At 45.7% G+C, this 13,337-nt stretch overlaps 1 long non-coding RNA gene across 1 annotated transcript; it reads right to left on the bottom strand.

The window, feature by feature from the left end:
- Positions 1-485: 485 nt before the first annotated feature.
- On the bottom strand, positions 486-3,366 carry LOC122425680. Its single transcript, XR_006264960.1, has 3 exons — positions 3,231-3,366; positions 1,552-1,733; positions 486-1,071 (listed from the first exon to the last, which is right to left on the bottom strand). It is a non-coding gene; the product is annotated as an uncharacterized LOC122425680 (long non-coding RNA).
- Between the last annotated feature and the right edge of the window lie 9,971 nt (positions 3,367-13,337).

The following is a 13,337-nucleotide window of genomic DNA, read 5'->3' as shown; positions in this document are numbered from 1 at the left end:
TCTTCCCTGGTGGTCCAGTGGTTAAGAATCTGCCTGCCAGTGCAGGGGAAGAAGGTTCCACCACTGGTCCGGAAAGATCCCACACGCTGCAGAGCAAGTCAGCCCGCGCACCTCAGCTACTGCAACCACGCTCTGCAACGCGGAAGCCAGCACAGTGGGCAGCCTGTGCCCCGGGGCCAGAGAGCAGCCCCCACCCGCAGCAGCTAGAGAAAGCCCTCGGGCAGCAGTGCAGACCCAGCACGTCAAAATCCTAAGCAAATAAACTCAATAAATAAAAGAGTTTGGATCGGGAGTTGGAGTACAGGGTCAGGTGGTAGCCCTGCGTTTACAACTGTGTGACTTTGGGCAGGTTCCCACCCTCTTGGTCCCTCAGCCCCTTATTTATAAAACGGGGATAATAATAAAACCTAACATAGAATCAATATATGCAAAAACTTAGACCAATGTGTAACACATATTAAGTCCTTGATTGCGTTAGTTTTTAATATTATTAAGCAGCAAAAACATGCAAATAATCAGAAAGTAAAATGTACACATGATCTTATTGTCTTTCCACCTGATTGACACCTATCTGTCTGAGAATCTGTATTTCCAAACCTTTGCTACTCCTAAACAACAATAAACAAATTATACTACGTGTAGTCTACAATTTCATTTTTACCTAAGATTTTCATCAACCATTTTTTTTTTTTTTTACTCTGAAGTCAATGAGGGTTTTGGACATTACATAACTCTTGAATGAATGTGGAAAAGCTCAACAACCCAATGACAGCATTTCTGGTTGTACAAGCGTTTAATACGTGAGCAGTTGAAAGCTGCTTGGCTTAGAGAGGCTGAAAAAGTTTTTTGATTTGTGTAAAGTCACGATAACAAGTGTGTGTCCCCCACACAGTCCTGCTCCACGTCTCTGATTCTTTCATCACGTAGGAGAATAGTATTTGTCAGGAAATGCTTTCTGTACGTTGAGAAAGAAAAATAACCTTGTGGAAATGTCTGCCCACCTCCGTGGCAAATTTCCAGTTTTCCGGTAGTGCAGTTGCAAAATATTGTCTTTAGCTGTTATGACTAGACCTGAAAAGAGGTATGTAAAAAAAAAAAAAAAAACAGAGAGAGAAAGAGACAATTAATGTTCAGTCACGGGGAAATGTGATAACAGTCCTACCATGTGGTGGGTGCTGGGCTGGCCCACTAGAGGGAAACCAAGTCACAGAAGACTTCACGTGGGTGTCCCGGGTCACCCAGCCTGGCAGGACATGAATGCCCAAGGCCGGACAAATGACATGCTAAGGAGATGCTCAAACCCAGGGTGTGGGGCTGGGATAGAAGAAACATTTCATTCTGATGGGGCTACATGAAAGTGAAGACACCTGGGTTCTGCCTTTAAAGATTTCTGGGGGCGCCCTGGTGGGGGAGGGCACCTGCTCCGTTAGGATGAGAGCATGTCACCAGAGGCATCTCCGAGACAGGTTATTTCGAGAAAGCTGAATCAGGGCTGGTGAGACATGTCGCCCTTCGTGGAAAGCCGCCCAGCATAGGACTTTCCCTTCTCACCTGTCAGAGAGACGTTACATGTGCCTTTTGTAAGCAGGCCGGTGGAAGCATCCTCAAACACTGTCCTCCTACAGAAATGACTCTTTCCTTGCCTTCCATTTTCGATTAAACGAATGATATCAGGCATTCACAGAAGTACTTCTTACCTTTCACAGACAGTTAGGGTCACCAGCATGAGCAACCTTGTGGGAAAGATTGGGTGGGAGACATAAAACCCAGTGAGGACAGGGAGGCCCAGGTCACGGCTGAGCTACAGACCTCCTACTGTTCTTTGTACTTCATCTCATAAGCCTCCAGCTTTCTGGCTTTCTTCTTTCTTTTTTCCATTTTTTAATGGGCGAGAGTCCAAATCTCACAGAGCACTGGCACCATTTACATTTTAAGAGGCTTAAATTTTTAATTTTCTTTTCCATTTCATTGGAACATTTTAGAAAGTCGCTTTTTACTGCATCAAATTCTGAACATATCCTCCCACTTTGATCCTCACCCCTGCAGAGCCTGGGCAAGGCTGGACTTTGAGGGAATCAGTAAAGGTAACGGGAAGTACAACAGGTTGAGAATGTTCCAGCGAAAACCGGGCCAAAGACTCCTGCCTTGTGACACCCCATTACATGAAGGAGATGGTGGAGGGTGGGTTTGGATTATTGGATTCCAACAGCCCAGGTGCTCAGAGTCTATCTACCATGCCCTCTGCAGCTGAAGACACCTTCAACCTTCCGTCCGCCAAAGCATGATCAAAGGCCTGCCTCCTCCCTTGTCTCGGAGAGCTGAATTACATTCAACTGCAGTCACTGCATTCCATGACGGACGCTGATGCAAAGTGTCCGCTGAATTGCCAACTGAATGTCATCCTCGTTAGATTTCAGGAAGAACAGTCAGTGGTTCCATTCAGATTTCCTACCTTATTTTGGTTTCCCCCTTAAGCAACTGCTTAATTGGCTTGCTTGCCCTGAGACCAAACATTTTCCTGTGGTGGGAGCAGAGAAAATTAATAGCTTCTGGAATATAGAACAATTGGGCCAGGATGTTGGAAAGGAATCTCCCTTTTCTAAGGTTCTTCTTGGAAGAGGATCTTTGTTATCACATTAGTGGAGACCTGCCTCCTAACATTGCCTGATGTTACCACTGCTGCGGTCCAAGCCCATGGTTTAAAGAGGTGAAAAGCAAAAGAGCAGCAAAGTCAACTGTTAACAGAAGTACAAGCTAAGGTGCTAGGCCAGCACTCAGAAGCTCAAGCTAGAACAGCCTATTGTTCCCGAGAAAGCCCAGAAAACACAGATCATCACCATGTAGCTCCATCGCAGTAGACATTTCCTTGTCCCTGTCGTCAAATCACCTGTTCTTTTGAGTTTACAAATAGGAAGAATCTGCACAAAAAGGCAAAGAAGGCAATGGCACCCCACTCCAGTGTTCTTGCCTGGAGAATCCCATGGACGGAGGAGCCTGGTGGGCTGCAGTTCATGGGGTCGCTACCAGTCGGACACGACTGAGCGACTTCACTTTCACCTCCCACCTTCATGCATTGGAGAAGGAAATGGCACCCCACTCCAGTGTTCTTGCCTGGAGAATCCCAGGGATGGGAGAGCCTGGTGGGCTGCCGTCTGTGGGGTCGCACAGAGTCGGACACGACTGATGCGACTTAGCAGCAGTGGCAGCAGCAGCACAAAAAGGATTTTTACCTGTGAATTGTGATGACATTCCTTCACTTTTTTTAAAACGACATTTTTTCCCCTTTCTTCTTCTTCTTCTTTTTTGGCCACATCCTGGAGCATGCTGGATCTTAGTTCCCCAACCAGGGATCAAACCTGCTCGCCCTGCATCAGAAAAGTGGAGTTTTAACCACTGGACCACCACTGGCGTCCCAGCATTCCTCCTTTAAATCTCTATTGAGAGTAGCATGTGTGCTAAGTCACTTCAGTCATGTCCAACTCTTTGTGACCCCGTGGATGTAGCCCACCAGGTTCCAGGCAAGAATACTGGAGTGGGATGCCATGTCCTCCTCCAGGAGATCTTCCTGACCCAGGATTCAAACCCTATCTCTTACGTCTCCTGCATTGGCAGGCGGGTTCTTTACCACTAGCGCCACCTGGGAAGCCCTGTGAGTAGTATACCTGTTAGTCTGCAGAATTTCTGTTTTAAATAAAAACACCTAGTTTTGCATTTTCCTGCACCTGTTGACAACTTGTTAAAATATTGTCTCCTCTCCCAGGAAAATCATTATCTTGGTGGTTAAGGCTCAGAACTGTTCATCCCTGCCTCTCCTTTTCCCCTTGTCAAGCCAACCATGCACATTAATCTGTTCAAACATTCAACAGGCATTTGCTGACTCCCTCTGTGTCATGTGAGAAGCTGAGAAAGTCCAGGGTTACTGGTAAGAGCAAGCAGGGGTCCCGCAGCCCTGCGAGGACTCTGGAGTTTCCATAACTGAACAGCTAAAGCCTTGCAGGGCAGTGAGATGCGGTCAGCTTGAAAAGGCTCAGTCCAGCATGTGAATCGATTTGAGGAACAGGTGTTGGCTGCAAAAATGGAGTGACGGGGGAGGGGGAGGGATTCAAGCTCTGTCTTGATGGGAGATTTGACAGGACCTGTTGATGGACTGGATGGGAATCTCAAGGAGGGAAGTATAAAAATGACTCTTTCTTCCTCTGATTTATGCCCAGACAGCTTAGTTAATTTCACTTTAGGTGACCTTTCTCCTCTGGCTGTGTAACTTGCCTCACTCCCAGGCAGAAATGAGCTGAGCTAGTTCTTGCCCTCTGGGACCTTGACTGGGAGAGGCAGGTCAACTCCACAGGAGGTTTCTTTGGCAGAATAATTACCTGAAGATTATTTTTTCCTTTAATTCAAGATGTTATAAAAACAATAAAATAATTTGGAAGCGGCTGGAGCCACACTCCATAACAGTGATTAGTTATAGGTTTTATATTATACTTCATGAACTCTTAGAAATATAAAATGAGTTTGGTTATAAATAGCAATTCCTCTTCATGAAAGAATTGGCTTGAACTCTTTATTAGTATCAACAAGCAAAGGATTCTGGCTTGGAATTTGTTTCTCCTCCAGGTCTGGAGATATTTTTGTCTGTTTGGTTGGAGGCACCATATTGTCTTGCCCCAGGACATCTGGGGAGGAATATTCATTTCCTGGTTTTTTGGCCTCCTAGGAGTGATTCTTTTCTCTTTGCTTGGGCAAAGAGTGTCAAGTGCACTTTGAATAATGGGTGTTTGTCAACTGACCTTCACAGGAGGCTTTGTTTCTCCTCAAAATTCTTTTAAGATTTCATTGTAATTATTTTATTAGTAACTAATCACAATTAATAACAAATATAATAGGTACTACATAGCAAATGCCAAGAAACTGTTTATGGGGACTCAACTGTCTTTCATCCAAAGTCATGAGATTGCTTAGTAGTGGGGACAGAGTCTGAACCCAGATGGAGCTGGTTTCAAAGCCCTAACTCTTGTTGTTTGTCCATTTCTTTTTGAAATATAGTTGAATTACAATGTTGTGTTGATTACTACTGTATAGCAAAGTGACTCACACACATGTATACACTCTTTTTCATATGATTTTCCGTCTGGATTTATTACAGGTTGTTGACTACGTTCCCTGTGCTGTACATTAGGCCCTTGTTGTTTATCCATTCCATGTACGCCAGTTTGCATCTGCTGATCCCAAACTCCCACCCCTATGCTCTCCCACCTTCCTGCCCCCTTGGCAACCAGCAGTCTATTCTCTAAATCCCTATTTTGTTTCTGTTTCATCGATAGGTTCATTTGTGTCGTATTTTAGATTCCACATATAAGTGATCTCACACGGGATCTGTCTTTCTAACTTCACTTAGTGTGATAGTCTCCAGTTGCATCCATGTTACCGCAAAATGGCATTACTTTGTTCTTTTTTTTTATAAAACCCTAGCTCTTGGCTGTGGCCTCGGGGTGGGGGCTGAGGGAGGCTCCCGGTAACCTGAGTCCTCTGGGCTGAGGTTTTCCGTGGCAGCCGTTCTCCTCTGTGGTCTGCGATCACCATGCGCTCTGCCAAGTGGAAGGACATTTAAAACCAACTAAAGAGGAAATGGTGACTTCCTTCTTGGCACCCCAGTTGAATGTAATCTCGTCCAGGTCTGACATCCTGTGTATTACTACACATCCTCTTTGATTTTTTTTTGTTGTTGTTGTTTGCTTTGTAGTCTTCCTCGGTTATATCAAAAAAGAAATCCTTTCCTTCCTCACTTTATCTTAATCATTCCCTCTCCAAGCTGAAATGGATAATTGAGTGATCATAGCTGATAAAAGTAAGAGTGAAAGAAAATAATAATAAAAACTAAGAGTCAGTGATGCAGTTTTATTAAAAAAAAAAAGTGTGTTCTAGAGTTGGTTCTGCCGTATTACTGATTATTTTCAAAAACACAATTTTGTTTGGTTTGTTTTATATTTTTTTGGTTGCACCTCTCAGTATGTGGGATCTTAGTTTCCCAACCAGGAACAGACTCAAGCCTCCTGCATTGGAAGCATGGAGTCTTCACCCCTGGACCACCAGGGAAGTCTCTCTCATTTCTGATTATGGATATTATCTTAGATAAACCAGTAATTGCTTCTTCATTTCAAAGCACAATGACTGGTAAAAGTAGGTACTTAATCTATAATTGATTATCTTAATTAATCTATCTTAATCTAACTAAAAAGAGGTTAAGTGTTCATTTACTCAACAAACCTGTATTGAATATATATATACCCTCTCTTTTTCATTCTATTTTATTTAATTTTTATTAGTTGGAGGATAATTGCTTCAATGTGTTGGTTTCTGTATATATATATAGCTGTTTCACTTTGTTGTACATTAGAAAATAACATGTTATAAAGCAGTTATACTCCAATAAATTTTTTTAAATTTTTTTAAAAATGAAAAAATATGTATTGAAGACCCTCTATGTGCCCAGGACCGTGCCAAGGACTGGGATGCATGGACAATGCTGAGATTTAGAAAATCCAGGGTCGTCTAAACTTGGGTTCAAATCCTGCTCTGCCCCACTCTAATTGTGAATCTAGGCAAATTACGTTATCTCTCTGAGCTTCAGATTTTTCATACTTAGGGCTAGTCAGAGAACTGTTAGGAAGATTGGACGAGGGTGCGTACACAGCCCTTAGCAGGGTCCTGGCACATCATGCGCCCTCAGGACGTGCTTCCTGGGATGAATGATGGGCTTCCCAGGTGGCTCAAGCAGTGAAGAGTCCGCCTGCGGATGCAAAAGCCACGGAGATTCGGGTTTGATCCCTGGGTCAGGAAGATCCCCTGGGGTAGAAAATGGCAACCCTCTCCAGTATTCTTGCCGGGGAAATCCCTCTCCAGTATTCTTGCCGGGGAAATCCCACGGACAGAGGAGCCTGGAGGGCTGCAGTCGTGAGGGGGCAGAGTTGGACAGACTGAACGACTAACACCCACACACATGTTCACATACATACACATCTGTGCATGGGACATAGTGATTTTTAATGTTGGGGAGAAGAAGGGTGAATATATCTAAAATTATATTTAAAAAACTAAACCACACATCTGCTATATAACCCAGACTGTGGTGTATCTCAGGGATGCTTTTTGCTGCTGCGGACAAGAGCAGGGATTTTGGATGGAAGCAGGAGAGGGTGGCGAGCCGTGCATGACAGTATCTGGAGAAGAAAACTTCAATTTGTCAGCAGGGAACCGGCCAACTTGAACCAGAGGCCCTCAGTGTCCCGTGATGCTCCCATAGCATGTGAATCTGTTTTAAAGGGCAGATTTCAGTTCTGATGTAAATTTAGACAGTGCTGTAACCCAGCAGTAACTGGATTTTCTGCGTGAAGATGGCCGTGGCCCGGTGGATGCGGGCAGGGAAGCAGGCCGGCCCGCGCTGATCCGGTCTCTGTGGCGGCCAGGCCGTTTGGAGGGAGCGCCTCCTGGATGCGGGCTGAAGTTTGTGCGGGGTCCAGGGTGGGCAGGGAGTCTGAAGGACAGTGTGCCCCAGTCCTGAGCGCTTGGCATCGGGTGAGTGGGTGGGCCTGACCCCAGCGATCTGGACGTTCGACCGCAGACGGGGCAGGCGGGAGCACAGCAGAGCGGCCCTCAAAGTGCAGCCAGGCGGGCAGGGCGCAGACCCTCACCTCGCGCTGAGGCTCAGGCCACGGCCCGTCTGCTTTGCGGACCTGGAATTCCTGTCCCTCCAAATTTCGGGTCTCTGTGGCCACAGCACAGAACCTGTCAAAGCCACTTTAAAGGACCCAAATACCTCTATTTAAGGGCTTCCCAGACTGCAGGTAGAGCCAGACCTGGAGGTAAGGGTCAGGGGCCACTTTGCTGGGAGAAAGAGTTTCAGAGGCTGGGAAACAGCAGGATTCCTTCTAGAATCTGCACAATTTCTACTCTTATCTCATCTTCCTATTTTCTAGTTGTTTTTAATTAGTACTAATAGCCCGTATTGCTTTGCTTAGTAAAAACCCAGAAATCCAATACACACTATTAAAACTACCCCCTATATCCACTAACCAAAATGATCCGAAATGTGCTGGGCAGCCCTGCGCCTCAGCTGAACTTGGTTTTATGGCTTCCTTGTATTGAAAACGTTATACACAGAAGCCATAAAACCAACTCAGTTTTTAAAAATAATTTTTATGTGTCCTTTCCTATAAATTGACAAATTGAAGACAATCCCTTGCCCATTTTCCACTTGTGGGTTTGGAAAGCAGTTCCTGTTTCACGGAGTCTTAAGAAAGAGTGTTGTTGCGATGAGAAAGTGTTCATGTGGGTGAGCTGTTTTTGTAATGAAAACTGTATTCCAGATTAAAACAGCCACACTGGAAGTTCCTTACAGGCAAGATCTATTTGGAATGCACAGTATCAAGATACACAGAACCTTTGGTGAAATGGTGTTCAATCAATGTCAAATGCCCGCCCCCACCCCCAGACTGGAGCCACTGAGCCTTGGAGGTACTTTATCCTTGAAACCAAAACAGGACCACCTTGCCCAAGTCAGGGCCACTGGCCTTAGATATTTGGCTTTTCTAGTTGACATCCCTCTCTTCGTTTGAACAGGACTTCCCTGGTGGCTCAGATGGTAAAAGAATCTGCCTGCCGTGCAGGAGACCGAGGTTGGATCCCTGGGTTGAGAAGATCCCCTGGAGAAGGGAATGGCTGCCCCAGTATTCCCGCCTAGACAATTCCATGGACAGAGGAACCTGGCAGGTTACAGTCCACGGGGTCGCAAAGAGTCGGACACGACTGAGTGACTAACGCACTCTTGGTCTGAAACCGTGTGCCCTGCCGTGAGACGGGAGGTCCCCTTAATACCCGCAAGCGTTTGCCCAGCCTCATCTCCACCAGGGGGAAGGGGCAGCTGCTGAAGTGTGACCGGGAACTTCGCCGGTGGTCCAGTGGTTGAGACTCCACGGTTCCACTGCAGGGCATGGGTTCGATCTGTGCGGAACAAAAAAGAAAACAGAAATGTGTGTGACTGAGTCAGTTTGCCGCCTCCCTCGTCACCCCCGCCCTTGACACCCCCTCCTGCCCATATTCCCTGTGAACGTCCCCCTAGGTGCTCACATCCGACATCGCAGAGTCAGCCTGCTTCAAGGACCAGCTGTGCTTCTGTGAAAAGCTTTTCCTTGTTAAGAGGACACCCTCCTGAGAGCTCTGACTCTGTGGGGACGACTGCAGAAATCCGTAAATGGTGCGCAGCCGCCGGAGCGCAGCGGCGTCCTGAGTCCCGGGTGAGCCCAGCCTGTCCCGTCTCGTGGACACTAGGACCCCTCCCCTCTGCCTCCTTCTGCACCTTCACTCCAATGTCCCTCCTCCGTAAATGTGTCTGCTTTTCAGCTTCTGCCCTGAACCAGTTATAACATCTGGCTCCCTCTTTATGAGTGGAATAAAATCTTAGGCTTGTGTTCATCTTATGTCCTTATGAGTCATGATTTTACCTTTTTTTTTAAACGTATCTTCTAACACCAGCTTCTTCTCACTCGCCTCCTTCTTATCCTTCACTTTCTTCCCTCTGTCCTCTTTCCAAATGTCTCTCGAATGTGTCTCTTCCCCTGAGACCCCCGTGGTCATTGTTCCCTGGAACCGAGACACTGGTCTCCAACCTGGGGTTCTCCCCTGCCCCCCCCACCCCAAGTCTTCCCTGGGGGCTCAGACGGTGAATAGTCTCCTCCAGGGCAGGAGATCTAGGTTCAGTCCCTGGGCTGGGAAGATCCCTGGAGAAGGAAATGGCAACCCACTCCAGTGTTGTCGCCTGGAGAATCCCATGGATGGAGGCCTGGCGGGCCACAGTCTATACGGTCGCAAAGAGTCAGATCCGACTGGGAGACTGACTCATATGCGCACACACACATTCCTCCTCACACAGTGTTCTACACACTATGGCTCCTTAAGCTAGAATCCCAGTCCATTTATCCATTTTCTGCTTAAAACCCCTCAGAGGCTTTGCGTCACCTTCGCTCACTGGGTCTGTGAGACACACGTGAGTGGCCTGCTTCACGTGGGACCTCAGCCCCCGAGCGGGGATCGAGCCGGAGCCCGTGTCTTCTCCCGCGCTCCCTCTCCCCGTCTGCTCCACTAGGCGAGCTCCAAGGCACCCATGATCTCTCAGCTTAGACGCAGCGGGAGGAAAAAGCCTTTTTTCTCCACCCTCCTCGGTTCCATGTCTAGGGCCTGGGAGTCAAACTGAAAAAAGATTAAATAAAAACAATTTTAATTCTGTACCTTGCATGAAGCTTCGTAGGGAAAATGGGACTCAAGGAGGTGGTCGGATGATTAGGGCTTATATACCACATTAAGCTAAAGAAAGGAGAAGGGGTTTGGGGCTTCTGGGCTGGGGAGCAACATAGCGGGAGAGGAAATTCGGGGTGAAAGAGGATCTTCTTGTTATGCACATAATAGTTGTTTCCTGAGTAGCTCTCTTCCTGGTATAGAGATTTTTCCAAATGGAAATTACATGATAAATGTGAACTTCCTTTTCAAAAGGAGAAATTTATACCTTATTTTTAGGCAGCTGCGGAAGGTAAAGAGCTTTTCCTGCATCTGCTGGTTCTCAGTTGCCTTTATCTCAAAATAATCCAAATGCCATAGGGGCATATTTTGGGGTGATGTGTTTTGACGTCATTTCCTGTGGAAAGACTTGTCCATTGTGAGTCTTGTTCTTTCTCTACAATAGAGTACAGGCCGTGGGGCCTGGGCCCTGAGGGTGGCCTAGGAAGGCAGTGGTAACTTTTTTTTATATGAAGATTTGCAATAGTTTTAAGCTGTAGAGTTTTACAGCATCCAGAGACCATCCTTCGCCACCTCTTCTTTTAAACAGAGAGGTTAATCTACACCCTTGGAGTCCACAGCTGGTATCGTAGCTCGGCTCTGAAAGTGTAACCAGCATGACCTGAGTTCTAGAGTCCTGCTACTCAAAATGTGGCTTGTGGGAACAGAAGCATCGGCATTCCTTGGAGCTTATTAGAAGTGCAGAAGTTCAGGCCTCACCCCGACCTTCTGACTCATTTTGATAAGATGTCTGGGTGATTCAGATCCACATTAATATGTAAGAATCCCATATACACTAACCTGGTGACCTTGGACAAATGACTTAGCCACACAGATACTTCAATTTCCAAGTAGGGTTTCTACTTCATTTGTACCTGAAAGGGCTGCTGGGAAGAGGAAAAGATTCGATGCCCATGGAGAGCTTAGAACCACGGCTGTTGGTAAGACCTTGACAAATACTTGCTTTTGATAATGTGACCCCAGACCAAAGAGTAAGAGAGGTCACCGCGATGCCCGACACCCGCGTGAAGGGCCCGCTCAGAGACTGGTGCGCTCTCGGGAGCCAGGGCTTGCAGATCCAGTTTGGAGGTTCATTTCAAGGAGCTTATTTTATTAATGTTGCACTCTCTCACTTAGGAAAGAGTCTTCTATTTGAGGTCATCTTCAAAGAGGGCTTGAAGACTAGAGTTAGGAGCAGTTAAAAGACAAACTCAGGTGATCTGGCCTTTTTGAGAATTGTTCTATATATTAATACATAATCTTGTGCTTTTGTGTCTTGATTGCTATCTGTGAGATTCTCCTGGTGTCACATGACTCCCTTTGCCTGCCTTCCCTCCATTTCCTCTCTCTTGCTTCTCGGACTCCACCAGATAGCCCTTTATCCCACTGTGTCTTTCCTTGTAAACTGAGTTTTTCCTTGTCAACTGATTTAAAGGCCTTCAGATTGAGATGGGCGGGTGGCCACTGGCTGCAGCACCAGTGAAGACAAACTAGACCAGACTTGGGTGGCAGTTCCCGTGTCCTTACGTTTTTGCTTTCACCAAACTCTCTTCTACTTGGCTTTGAGAGTAGACTCAAGCTGACCTTGAATTAGGATAAAGCCACGTTCACCTCTGCAGCTGCATGCAGTGGGAGAAGGTGAAGCCCTGTAAAATCAACAAATGGCCACTGGACTTCCTGTGATGCCTACCACTGAGCTAGATCTGGGTAATACAGAGGGGAAGGTCCCAGATCATGACTTTGAAGAACCTGCTCCACGATCTGTGACTTAATGTGATGATCAAAAGACAGGCTATTTTCTGCAAAGTTCTGCACCATAAAATGGGCTTCCCAGGTGGCACAGTGGGAAAGAATCCGCCTGCCAGTGAAGGAGACGCAGGTTCGATCCCTGGGTCTGAAACATCCCCTAGGGGAGGAAATGGCAACCCATTCCAGTATTCTTGCCTGGAAAAGCCCATGGATGGAGGAGCCCAGCGGGCTACAGTTCATGGGGTCGCAGAGTCAGACACGACTAAGCAACTGAACACACACATGCGTACCATAGGACAGTACAGGAAAGCTGGTGACCTCACCACTGAATCTGCTGGTGCAGAGCATTCTGTGTTACTAAAATACCATCTATTTGTCTATCTTCATAAGTTTTACGTAAATAGAACTATTACATATGTATATCTTATTCTACAACTTGATTCTCTCCTTAACAATATATCACAGGCGGTTTTCAGGTTAGTATTCATGACAACTCTCCATTCTTCTTAGCTGGTACATGGTGTTGTTAAATAGATGCACCGTAATTTAATTGATTGTTCTTCTTCTATACATAATTGTATACATATGCAAGCATTGTCATAGAATAAGTTTCTAGATTGGATTTATTGGGTTACTGAGTATGCATATACTAAGTGTGCATATACTGAGTATGCATATACCAAAAAAATTCTGTATCAGTGTATCTGTCTACTACCAGTATGTAAAAATTCTAGTGCCCCTGCCCCCACTGAAGCTTTTGTCTAACAGCAGGGAAAAAAAGGTGTTATAGTTTAGACTTTTCTTTCTTTAGTAGATAGAATATCTTCTCACATATTCTTTTACCATTTGTATTTTCTCTTTGAATTCCCTGTACCTACCACCTCATCTTTTTTCCCCTGTGTGTTTTTTTGGTATTTTCTTAAGCTTGTGCAAAGTCTTTAAGTAGTATGGCCACTGATCTAATATCTTATACATTATAACAAGACCAGTCAATCTTTTATTTCTTTTAATTTGATTTTTGCCTCATTTTTGTCGTTGCCAGGCAGACGCCTTTTAAAAAATTATCATTATATAGGCACATATGCACATTTTCCTTTATGGCTTCTGAATTTCATGTCTCCTTTGTGAAGGCACCCTCCCCACCCCAAGAAGATAAAACCAAACACAGAACCTTAGATTTCATTTATATAGGGATGATTCAGTTTGGTTCAGGTGTAAAAATTTTGTCTAAAAACATATAGCCATGGTAGGCCTTGAATTAA

This window comes from Cervus canadensis, chromosome 23 (genome assembly GCF_019320065.1).
Source record: "Cervus canadensis isolate Bull #8, Minnesota chromosome 23, ASM1932006v1, whole genome shotgun sequence".
NCBI lineage: Eukaryota > Metazoa > Chordata > Mammalia > Artiodactyla > Cervidae > Cervus > Cervus canadensis.
The sequence above is the reverse complement of the archived record's forward strand: the minus strand, read 5'-3'. Positions and strand labels throughout refer to the sequence as shown.